The 10132-nt window shown below is 43.5% G+C and overlaps 1 long non-coding RNA gene across 2 annotated transcripts; it reads right to left on the bottom strand.

The window, feature by feature from the left end:
- Window positions 1–832: 832 nt before the first annotated feature.
- Window positions 833–9353, bottom strand: LOC123354913. Of its 2 annotated transcripts, none has more exons than XR_006574958.1 (3): window positions 9211–9353; window positions 4232–4314; window positions 833–2774 (listed from the first exon to the last, which is right to left on the bottom strand). It is a non-coding gene; the product is annotated as an uncharacterized LOC123354913 (long non-coding RNA). The 2 variants fall into 2 exon arrangements; XR_006574959.1 differs by lacking the exon at window positions 9211–9353 and adding an exon at window positions 7362–7460.
- Between the last annotated feature and the right edge of the window lie 779 nt (window positions 9354–10132).

The following is a 10132-nucleotide window of genomic DNA, read 5'->3' on the forward strand; positions in this document are numbered from 1 at the left end:
GTTAGCAATCAATATCTGCAATGCATTTCTTTCAAAGAATTATGATGAGAGTCAGATATGTTCACAGAATTAGTAATTAAATATGTCTGGGTGTGCCATGTACTCGAGTTTGTCATTTACTTTAGTATCAGAGGGGTAGCCGTGTTTGCCGCTTTTACAGATCCAGACTAAGAGTTCTGTGGCACCTTATAGACTAACAGACGTATTGGAGCATGAGCTTTCGTGGGTGAATACCCACTTCGTCGCATGCTCATGCTCCAATACGTCTGTTAGTCTATAAGGTGCCACAGAACTCTTTGCCTCATTTACTTTATAAACCCAGTAGAAAGGTTATAAAAATCCTTGCACTTGGCCAGGAACTCAAACTGCCCAGGCCCCAGTATTCTGACTGTGACAACAGCCGATCTGCCTGGCAGGTTACAACCCACCCAGTGAAATGGGAGAGCACAAATACAGCTAAGTCGGTGGTACAGATTTTTAAACATAGGTATTTGTAATTGCCTTTACTTAAATTAGGCATGCAAATTATTCATGTGCATGCAAACAATGGATATCCAAACTTGGGTATTTGCATATGTAAAGCAATGCATGCATCTGAGTTTCAAATCTGTACCTTAAACTTAGGCAGTTGCCCAAAAAGGTTAGGAATCACTGGCTTAAGTCCAAGAAAAATAAGGTCGTTCAAAACTAAATGCATCTCCTTGCTACCCTTTCTTGATTGCACTCACAATAGGTACTACAGTCCATTCAGCATAGTATGCAATAATCATTGTGCAGAGAACCTTTCAAAAGCTGGGTACCTTGTATCAGGTTGATTAGATACAAACTCCTTCTGCAGATTTCAGTGTACGATGAGATATCCCACCAGTATGTGACAGATGCCTCCAGCCTGGAAGGGAATCAGGAACCAAATTACTCTCTGATAGGCTTACTGTGATAGCCAGTACTATGCAAGCTACTTCAGTTTTGTCTCAGGCTTTGCTCATTGTTAGAGTCTCTACTTTTCTGGCTGTCTTTGGCTTGCCCACATGTCACAGCTACCCAAATATTACCAGATGCGGAAATTTGCTGAATAACTGCAGGACAAAATGCCTCACCCAAAGGAAAAAGCCAAGCTGCCTCTGTTCCACCCTTCAGGAGAGGGCCTGGAGCATACTTCGTACATCATGAACGTACCTTTGGCCCATTCACATCAATAGGGCAACTCCTGCTGACTTTAATTGGACCCGGATTTCACTTACAGCCCCTCATGCTCTCACACATTTCTCTGTTTCTGCCATGATCCTTTTGCTTTGAATACAAGCAAAAGACAACTTACAATCCGAATGGGCCTTCCTTATTTCCTGAGACATTAGACAAGAGCACAAAGGGCTTCAATTTACCGGTCTGGGCTGAAAAGCAATGTGAAGGTGAAAAGTTGAGCCTTCCCCACGTGCATTGCTAAGCAACATGGCGGGTCTGTTTCAAGCAGCAGCTCCTGTTTTTGCTGCGGAGAGTCAGAACATTCAGCAGGGGAAAAAGAATTGTTTTATTTATAGCATTACATATGAAACATGCCTATTCCACAGGAACATGTGTTGCTTATTTAAGCTATATGTCTTCCATATTGAATTCTCCCCCGTGTCTATAGTACATTTGGAATAGTTCACAGCATTATTCTGGCTACGCTGTCCTCAAGAGAAAATCCAGAGAGACAAAACCCATCAATAAGCAGACCTAAAAAAAGGCAAATTTCTCCCTTCACCCCAGACCTCATGAATTCCAGATCAACTAGCTTTTGTCACAATATAGCCCATACATCTTTTTTGATTGGCAGCTGAGCTCCAGGATGCTGTAGCCTCTCTCATCAGGAGAATAACTTCAATCGGCCAATGTCTCTTGCCACTTTGTGTAGAGCTCTGGTGTAACATGATATGTTGTATTCCTTGGCATCAGCTGTTTTTCAAGACTACAGCCTCTGCCGCACCACACTTGTTATCAAGCTGTAGACAGGCTCTTGCCACAGTTTCTGCACTTGCCCTACAGAGCTGGAGAGGGCCCTGCTGATTCTCATCCCAGTCTCTCCATTCTGTCTTCCCACTAGAGTTGCTCATTAATTTAATGTAGTTGACAGTAAACAGGTCACAGAGAAGCCAAGGAATGTAACATTTTTGGCCTTAGCTGTAGCCAACAATCTTGGAAGATTCAGATGCAAAATGGATTTAAAATCCTGCATGGCTTACATAGAAGCACTTACTGCTAGTGCACAAGCTGTTGCTGATAAGGGAAGGAGTAACAGACCACAGTATCACTGGACCTACAGGAGGTTCCTTCTTTTTGGGCTGCAGGAAAATACATCAGTCTATGGCTCAGAGGGACAGTGCAGTTGCATTGGGACAATGTGATGGCCTGGGCTGTATTACTTTTTCATTGACACTTTTACACTGCTCATATTCTGAGACAGAAGGAAAGTCTGTGTCCCCGCAGCCCCTCAAGGGGCTGGAGTGAAATCCCAACAGACTGAAGTCCTCTATGATTATCCACAGAGGCATGTACAGCGTGAGCTGCAGCATCATTGGGAGTTCACCTTCGGAATCATGCCTCAGAGACGTGCCCCACTTTTTTCTGGGTGGGCACCATCTTTAGACATTCATTTTGTTTCTTGTCAATGACCCGTTCCGTCGGTGGTCCTGCTGGGGAGATCAGCAACGACGGCCCAAATGTCAAGGTGGTGGAACTGGACTGAGGCAATCAGACCACTTCTCAAAGGCTTCTCATTAGCGGTCACTACTAACCTGAGGGGAGAAAAGGAAACTTTAGAGACAGACAAATGTTTCCCCACCCATTAAAAAAGTCATCTAACATACCAAGGTGCAAAGTCTGACTTTGCTTTTGTCAAGCTGACATTGTAGTTAAAAGGTAAAGGGTGGGTTCCCCCCAAAGAAAGTCCCTGAATTATTTTTGATTTGTTATCCAGAGACTCAGCATTCACTGAAATATTTTTTCCAGCAGCCTTCTCATTTGATGCCTCCCCCACCCCCAGTCAAAAGAAATGGCACTTAGAGAAACTGGATGCTATCTCAGTAGCTAGATTTTGGTTAATGCTCTAGATTAGGACTCAGAAGAGCCAGGTTTAGATCCTGGCTTTGCCTGACTCCTTGTGTGACCATAGGCAAGTAACGGCATCTCTGTGCCTCAGTTTCCCCATTTTACAGATAGAGATCACAACAGTACTTCCTTCCTGTCTAGTCTATTTACACTGTATGCTCATTGGGACATACTGTGCATTCCTTGAGCACCTAGCACAATGGGGAATAATGCCATAAAAGCCCACGTGTGCTACTGGAATATAGACTGTCTAGGCTACAAACTAGGGATGCGAGTCCCCTGCTCATGCTAGCTCTCATTGATTTAGCTTAGTAAGTAGTAGTGTAGCTGAGGCCTGGCTGAGCCATGCTGAGTGCAAACCCACAAACTGATGGGCTAGCCGTGTGGCTACACTGCTATTACTCGAGCTAGCGTGATCACGTTTAGATGAGCAGCGGAATCACACCCCTAGCTGGTAAGTGTAGGCAGCCACAGATAAACAATGTAGCTGGAAAGAGGGTGTCGATTACTTGGACACTTTTCTCTAATATCAGGCCACTTGCAGCTTCTTTATCACAGTACAGCTAAGCCCAAGCAAGAAAACAAGCCCCAACCCTCTGCACACATCCACAGGAGCCATTACAGGAAATACAAAGTCAGAGCTCTCGTAGTAGGAGGAGATTAGTGTGACATTCCCTTCTGGAGTTATCTAGACCGATGATCTGCTAGGCCTCTCCAATTCTTGACTCTGGGAGCTAGCCTTACCCTGCTCTGCTGTGAGAACACACAGCCTTTGGCATGTCAGCTGCTCCCAGTTACTTGCAAGTGAATGACACTAGTCCCAGACACAACCCTAGGAACCTCCATCTTGCAGTGCCCAGTTATGCCCGCTGGACGCTGCAAGCTTATATACGTTCGTCAATTTAACAAAGAAATTGATATGTACCAGGCTTGCTCTCCCAAGGGGAGTCCTTGACACACTTCAAACCAAACACACTGCTTCAGGTAGAATAAGCAAACAGATTTATTAACTATGAAGACTGACTTATCATCACTTAAAATCTAAGCATAACAAGTCAGATTGGGTCAAATGAAATAAAAGCAAAACACATTCTAAGCTGATCTTAACACTTTCAATGTCCTTACAAACTTAGATGCTTCTCACCATGGAATGATTGCTCTTCAGCCAGGCTCTCCCCTTTGGTCAGCTCTTCAGTCGCTTGGTGGTGGTGGTGGTGGTGGTGGTGTCTGTAGATGTAGGTGGAAGAGAGAGTGAGCATGGCAAATGTCTCTCCCTTTTATCATGTCCTTTCTTCCCTCCTGGCTTTGCCGCCTCCCCTCCCCCCCAGTCAGGTGAGCATTTCTGAGTCTCTCCAAGCAAAGTTGAGCAATTCCCCTGGTGTGACCTCATGCAAGTGAGTCATCACATTGTAGCTCCCTTGCTGTCAATGGCTGTTGATGGGTTGAACGACACTATCCTTGCTGTTGCCTCTGGGGACCTAATATCTGGCTGATTCCCCCAACTTACAGCATGTTTTAGTGACAACCATACTACATTCTGATAACTTCATATGCATTAATGATGTACATATATGGATAGAGAAATGACTTTCAGCAGACCATAACCTTTCCCCGGATACATATATATACCCTTGTAAGGGAAGATCACAATTATATGAAAATGAGGAATACAGGGGTTACAGCACGCTCCCCCAAGGTATAGAATGTCAAACCTCCCCCCTTAGTTTACTGCAAGAGGGTTAGTCACTGACTATCTCAAAGGAAGGTCTCTTGGCATCCAGCCATTAAGGCCATGAGGCAGCATGCCTCAGTTTCCCATTCACACACAGCACACCAGGTTTTTTCATGGTTTCTCTGCTGTGACAAGCTTTAAACCCTGTTTACAGGTACTAATTGGAATACAGCATTATCATAAGGTTTAACAGTGACAACATTCTTAACCCAAAACTTAACATTAATACCAACATTTTCTCTTAGATGTGTGTGTACAAGTATTTTATGATACCGCGCCCTCTGTTCAGATATTCTGGTTTGAGGTTAGTTTCTTCATTACCCATGGTGTCCTTTGACTCTCTCACATGTAATCAGTCACTGGCTTTTCTTTTCCTCCAGTGTTCCCTCCTGTGTGGGCTCTTAATTTAATCATGTTTCTGGCATTTTGATCTCAGGTTCTAGCAAGATAAGAGTTCAGGGGGATCCTGCACATTGGCTGGCCCTTTGGAGAGTGGCCTCCCAACCCCAGGGCTGTACATATGCAGAAAATCCAGCTCCCCCTTCGGGGTTACCCTGCACTTCCCCCTCTCAGCACTGAGTCCTTCCCTGCCCCTAGAGGGCTGTGATCTGGGCTAGGTGTGTTTACCCTTTGATCAGATGCACCTTTTCCCAGCAGCTCTCCCATAACTGTTTTCTGTGTCTCACCAGCCTGGGGAAAGACACCCCCATCTTTGTCAGTTGGGCCATTTGTATTCTTACAAACTACCACCTGGCAATTTCCTGGTCCCAACTCCTCTGTTATCACAGGTATTGGAGCTGCATCTTGATGTAAAGGGACACAGTTACCTTCCAAAACTTTTCAGAAATAGCATCCTGAAAACTGGGACCTGGATTGGGGTACCCTCTGCCACCCCTTTGTCTGTCCCTGAGAAGTCAGCTATATGACTGCCCCCTCCAGGAGGTCAGTTACACAGTTCCTTCTCAAAACCTGGGTCACAGGCTGAGTGCCTGGGTGCACAGATGCTGACTCAGCCATTCTCTCCTGGGCATCCTCTCCTAAGTGACCAGTGAGGAGACATTTCTGTACCCCCACTATTCCTTCCCCAGTTTCCTCCTCTGGGTCCCCCTCTAAGACACATTTCTCTGGGCTCTCTAGAAAGGGTTTAGTCTTTTGTTCAGCTGCAAAGCTCTGCCAGCTAACAACTAGGGGCTTGTCTACACTGGCAATTAACAGCACTGCATCTTTCTCGCTCAGGGGTGTGAAAAAACACCCCCCAAGTGCAGCAAGTTGCAGCTCTGTAAAGCACCAGTGTAAACAGTGCCCCAGTGCTGGGAGCTACGTCCCTTGTTGAGGTGGGTTTTTTTAAGAGCGCTGGGAGAGCTCTCTCCCAGCACTGCGCCACGACCACACAAGGCATATGTTGTTAAAAACCTAGTTTACATGTTGCCAGAGGAAGCAAAATTTGATGCTTGTAGTTCGAGCACACCAATGGGATTCAGGAGACCTGGGTTCTGTTTTTGCTATTGATTCACTGTGATTTGGCATAGGTCACTTCACCTTTTTCTTCCTCAGTATGCCCATCTGTAAATCAGTAAGGGCTGATTCTGCGCCCTTTTATTCAATGGAAAGGGCACCATTGACTTGTGGGGATTGGATCAGAAACATAATAGTGTTATGGCTGGAGCTACCAGATGGTGAGGTTACATATAGTCTTTAGAATTTTTCCTAGGGTTTGAATCTTTGAAGAAATGCTCTATTGTTTGATAATTTTGATGTAATTACATTGGGAAGATGTTGCAAACACCAAGAGAGGTTGCTCTACCTTCATCAATCTAGCTAAAGAGAATTCTTGAGGCAGAATTAATTCCTGGTAATCAGTCTTGAGTGGGTGGGCTGAGATGTCTGAAGTTATCTATGTACTGTTTGTGACCACCTCTGTTCAAGGTCTGGTATGTAGTGTGTAAACAAAAACAATTGTCATTAAGAGGATACCCAGACTCCATGTCACTGATTTCTCCTCAACCTGTAAGGCTCCAGATTCTGCTACCACTCAGCAGAGAGGTGGACAATGCCTGCTTGGTGTAGGAGTTGGTTGAGCACTTAGGAGGTAGGTTTATTAGGAGAAAAAGCATAGCAATTGTAATAACTTCACTGTCATCCAACTCAGTCCAAGTCTGCTCTGGTTCCTGGAACCATAGTTCACATTGGACATGCACAGAGGCTTACCACTAAACTAGGTGTTAGCATAGTCATTCTATACCTGTAACAGGTAACCTGTCCTGACACCTAACTTTTTAATAAAGCTTTAAGATTCTTGAAAGCGAAGTGCTATATAAATTCAAAGATTACTAATAAATACCATAAGTAAATTGAATCAAATAATGGTCTCCCTGTCCCAACGAATTACAAATAGCATGAAAAGATACAATGTAATGCACTGCAATGCAAAAGAGACAAAGAACCATCTTATAACTGGAACAAAGTCTCCCTAGTTACACTTCCCACATGAACCACAAGACAAATGGATCAAATAAAAGAAAAACAGTCAGAAGAGTCTCACTCATTTCTGCAGCCCAATGGTCTGTTTCCAGCTCAAAGCTCTTCAACCTGCAAACAAGACTAAAACCACACTGCTAGCCTACCGAATAAATCCTTTGCATGTAGCCCACACCTCTTGGTATTTGTGTATTTCACACCAAAGACTCCTTGCACTCAATTTACAGGTGACCTCTGTGCTACAGTCCTCATCACAAGTGACATTAGTTTTCCAAGTTAACTCCCATGATGAAATTAAAGTTGATCATGCAGAAACTCTTACTCAGTGTTTTCAACAAATCTGTTGAGGATGAACAGCACAAGATAAACAGACTTTTGCTTCAAGGTAAGCTTTACTTTCTGTCTGTGCAAGAGGCTCATAGCGCCTGAGCGATGAACATTTATTAAAACCTCAGTAAATAGTAACTCATAGAAGATAAGAATATTTCCACCTCAAAGTTAACACGTCCCCTAAACATTATTTTTGGAAAGATGTTGCTAAAAGATTGATAGAGTACCTAAGTCTTCAGCTGTTTACATTCTGCTTCCCCTGTCTTCCCTGAGAGTATTAAGCTACAATAAACTCTGTTAAGCAATATTAAGGGGATGATATAAATCAATGTTTACTAGGAAATCAAGAGTTAATGGGTAGGTAGCAGATGTGCTGTGACCACAATTATACTACTCAAGCATGTCTGTCTTATTGCATTCACCTGTTCTTGTCATATACTCACACTATAAACTCTTTGGAGTTGGAGTCAGCTGTTGGTTATATGTTTGCACAATGTCTAGCACAATCAAGCCCTGATTGGAACTTCTAGATACTACCTCACGGCAATAATAATATTTAAGACTAGTTTAGCATTAAGAAGTCTTGAAGTGAACCCAAATATTTAAATTTGGTGAACTGAACATAACTTGACATTTGAATGCTGTTTAAAGATTTGGAGAGTATCTAAATTTACAATTAGCCAAGTGACAGAGTTGCTAATTAGATCACTTGAACAGGAGATTTTTCCTATCATCCAAAGATTATTTGGGGGGGGGGGGGTGAGGGGAAGGGGTTTAATAAAAATTGGGATTTAAATACTCCAAAATAAGAAACCCCATCTTCCTTGTGAGCGAGGGTTTGTATGACCATCATCAACCATGGTCATGTTTTTACAGGTGTTTAATAAATCAGGCTGTGAGGAACTCAGCCATTTTCCCTTTTCAGGGCTTCTCAGGAAAGTTTTCTTCATTTAACAATTCATGGGGTGTTTGCCCCTGGAGTTTTTGACTTTGAATGAGTTTCACATGAAAACTAGGCTAGATCTTTAATTTCATAGGTTCATGAGACACCACCATAAGCCTTGGCCCCAGGTCTATTTAAATGGTTTACAGTCTTTAGTGAAACTGGGCTGAGGCTCAAGTTTATAACAAGACTCAGGACTGGCTGAGATTTTCACACTTATGAAAGGTGATATTTGAGCAATAATCCCCCCAAACTGGTTATTATATGTGAATACAGACCCCTCCTTGTCTATTTATAAAGTTACAAGGGGCACTCATCAGCTGTTGTGATACCAGGTATTGATCAAAATCATAGGCCATTTCTTCCCCAAATTTCCCCAACAACACCAGACTACATAAGCAACCAGAGCTAGAGACAGGCTAAGAGAGACAGCCTGAGCCACTATTGCTCTGCCCTTTATGAAGACATTTATTCCACTACAAAGTGCCTGTAAAAAGTTCTCATTCTGGCTTAGGAAGCACATTACACACTGTCCCCGAGCAGGGCTTCTCCCTAGCTTCCCCACACACACTGCCCCACCTTTAAATATGTTTATTGTCCAAACATAAGTAAAACAAACACAAGCAGTTCCTCAGCTCACCCAGTCCTCATTCAACCAGCCCTGTTCACTGCTACCTCAGTTTGTTTTCAAGAACAGCAAATCCAGGGTAACCTTCCTAGGGACTTAGCCCCAGCACACAGGTTACCTCTGCTCTGCACAAACACAGTTTACCCCACTCACTCCTCCCCTTCCTTCCCACTGAGAGGTCTTTATAACCTCTGGTATAGCCCTGCCCCCTTTAATGGTTCAACTGGGCCCACCCACTCTAACCCAAGGGCCTTAGACCTGCTCTACTCCCAGGGAGCAGCTACCCTGTGGTGTAAATAATAGCACAAAGTGCAGGGGAATGGAGAGTCTGGCCCACAGCATTCAGATCTAGATGAGGGTAGTTAAAGGCTGGAGTTTGGAGTTCAGGTTTGGATTCAAAGATGCTGAAATCTCATAAACTGTTTTCATGTGGTTTCCATAATCTGGAATGGTAAAAGATCAGCATCCAAATAAGAACTGGAAAATATGTCCCTTCCACTTTTGGGTTTGACTTTGAAACAAAACTATGAGGGCGAATCTGGCTCTGGGGATTTGAATTTGATCACCTTCAGATTTAACCCCTAGGGTTTGTCCCATCCCTAGTGCAAATGCAACTTTATTTCTATTATTTTTAATTCCAGAAAGAGGTGGAAGGATGATTCCATAAATATATTAAATACTAATTGTCAGACAAAGATGTAATTGGAAAACAAAAGTATGTTCATAAACAAGGAAAGAGAAGAAATAGTAAAGAGATATGGGATCCCACTGGTCCTCTCTGGGGTGGAATGCAATGCTACACTGCAGTTTAAGACAGGAACTGGAGAATACTGCATCCAGCTGACAGTTTCTGCGGAGGGAAGTTAGGGAGGTAGAATGTAATTACCTGGCTTGGGATCTGGCCAGGATACTGAATTAATACCCTAGCTCTTGT

Source organism: Mauremys mutica, chromosome 22 (genome assembly GCF_020497125.1).
Source record: "Mauremys mutica isolate MM-2020 ecotype Southern chromosome 22, ASM2049712v1, whole genome shotgun sequence".
Lineage (NCBI taxonomy): Eukaryota > Metazoa > Chordata > Testudines > Geoemydidae > Mauremys > Mauremys mutica.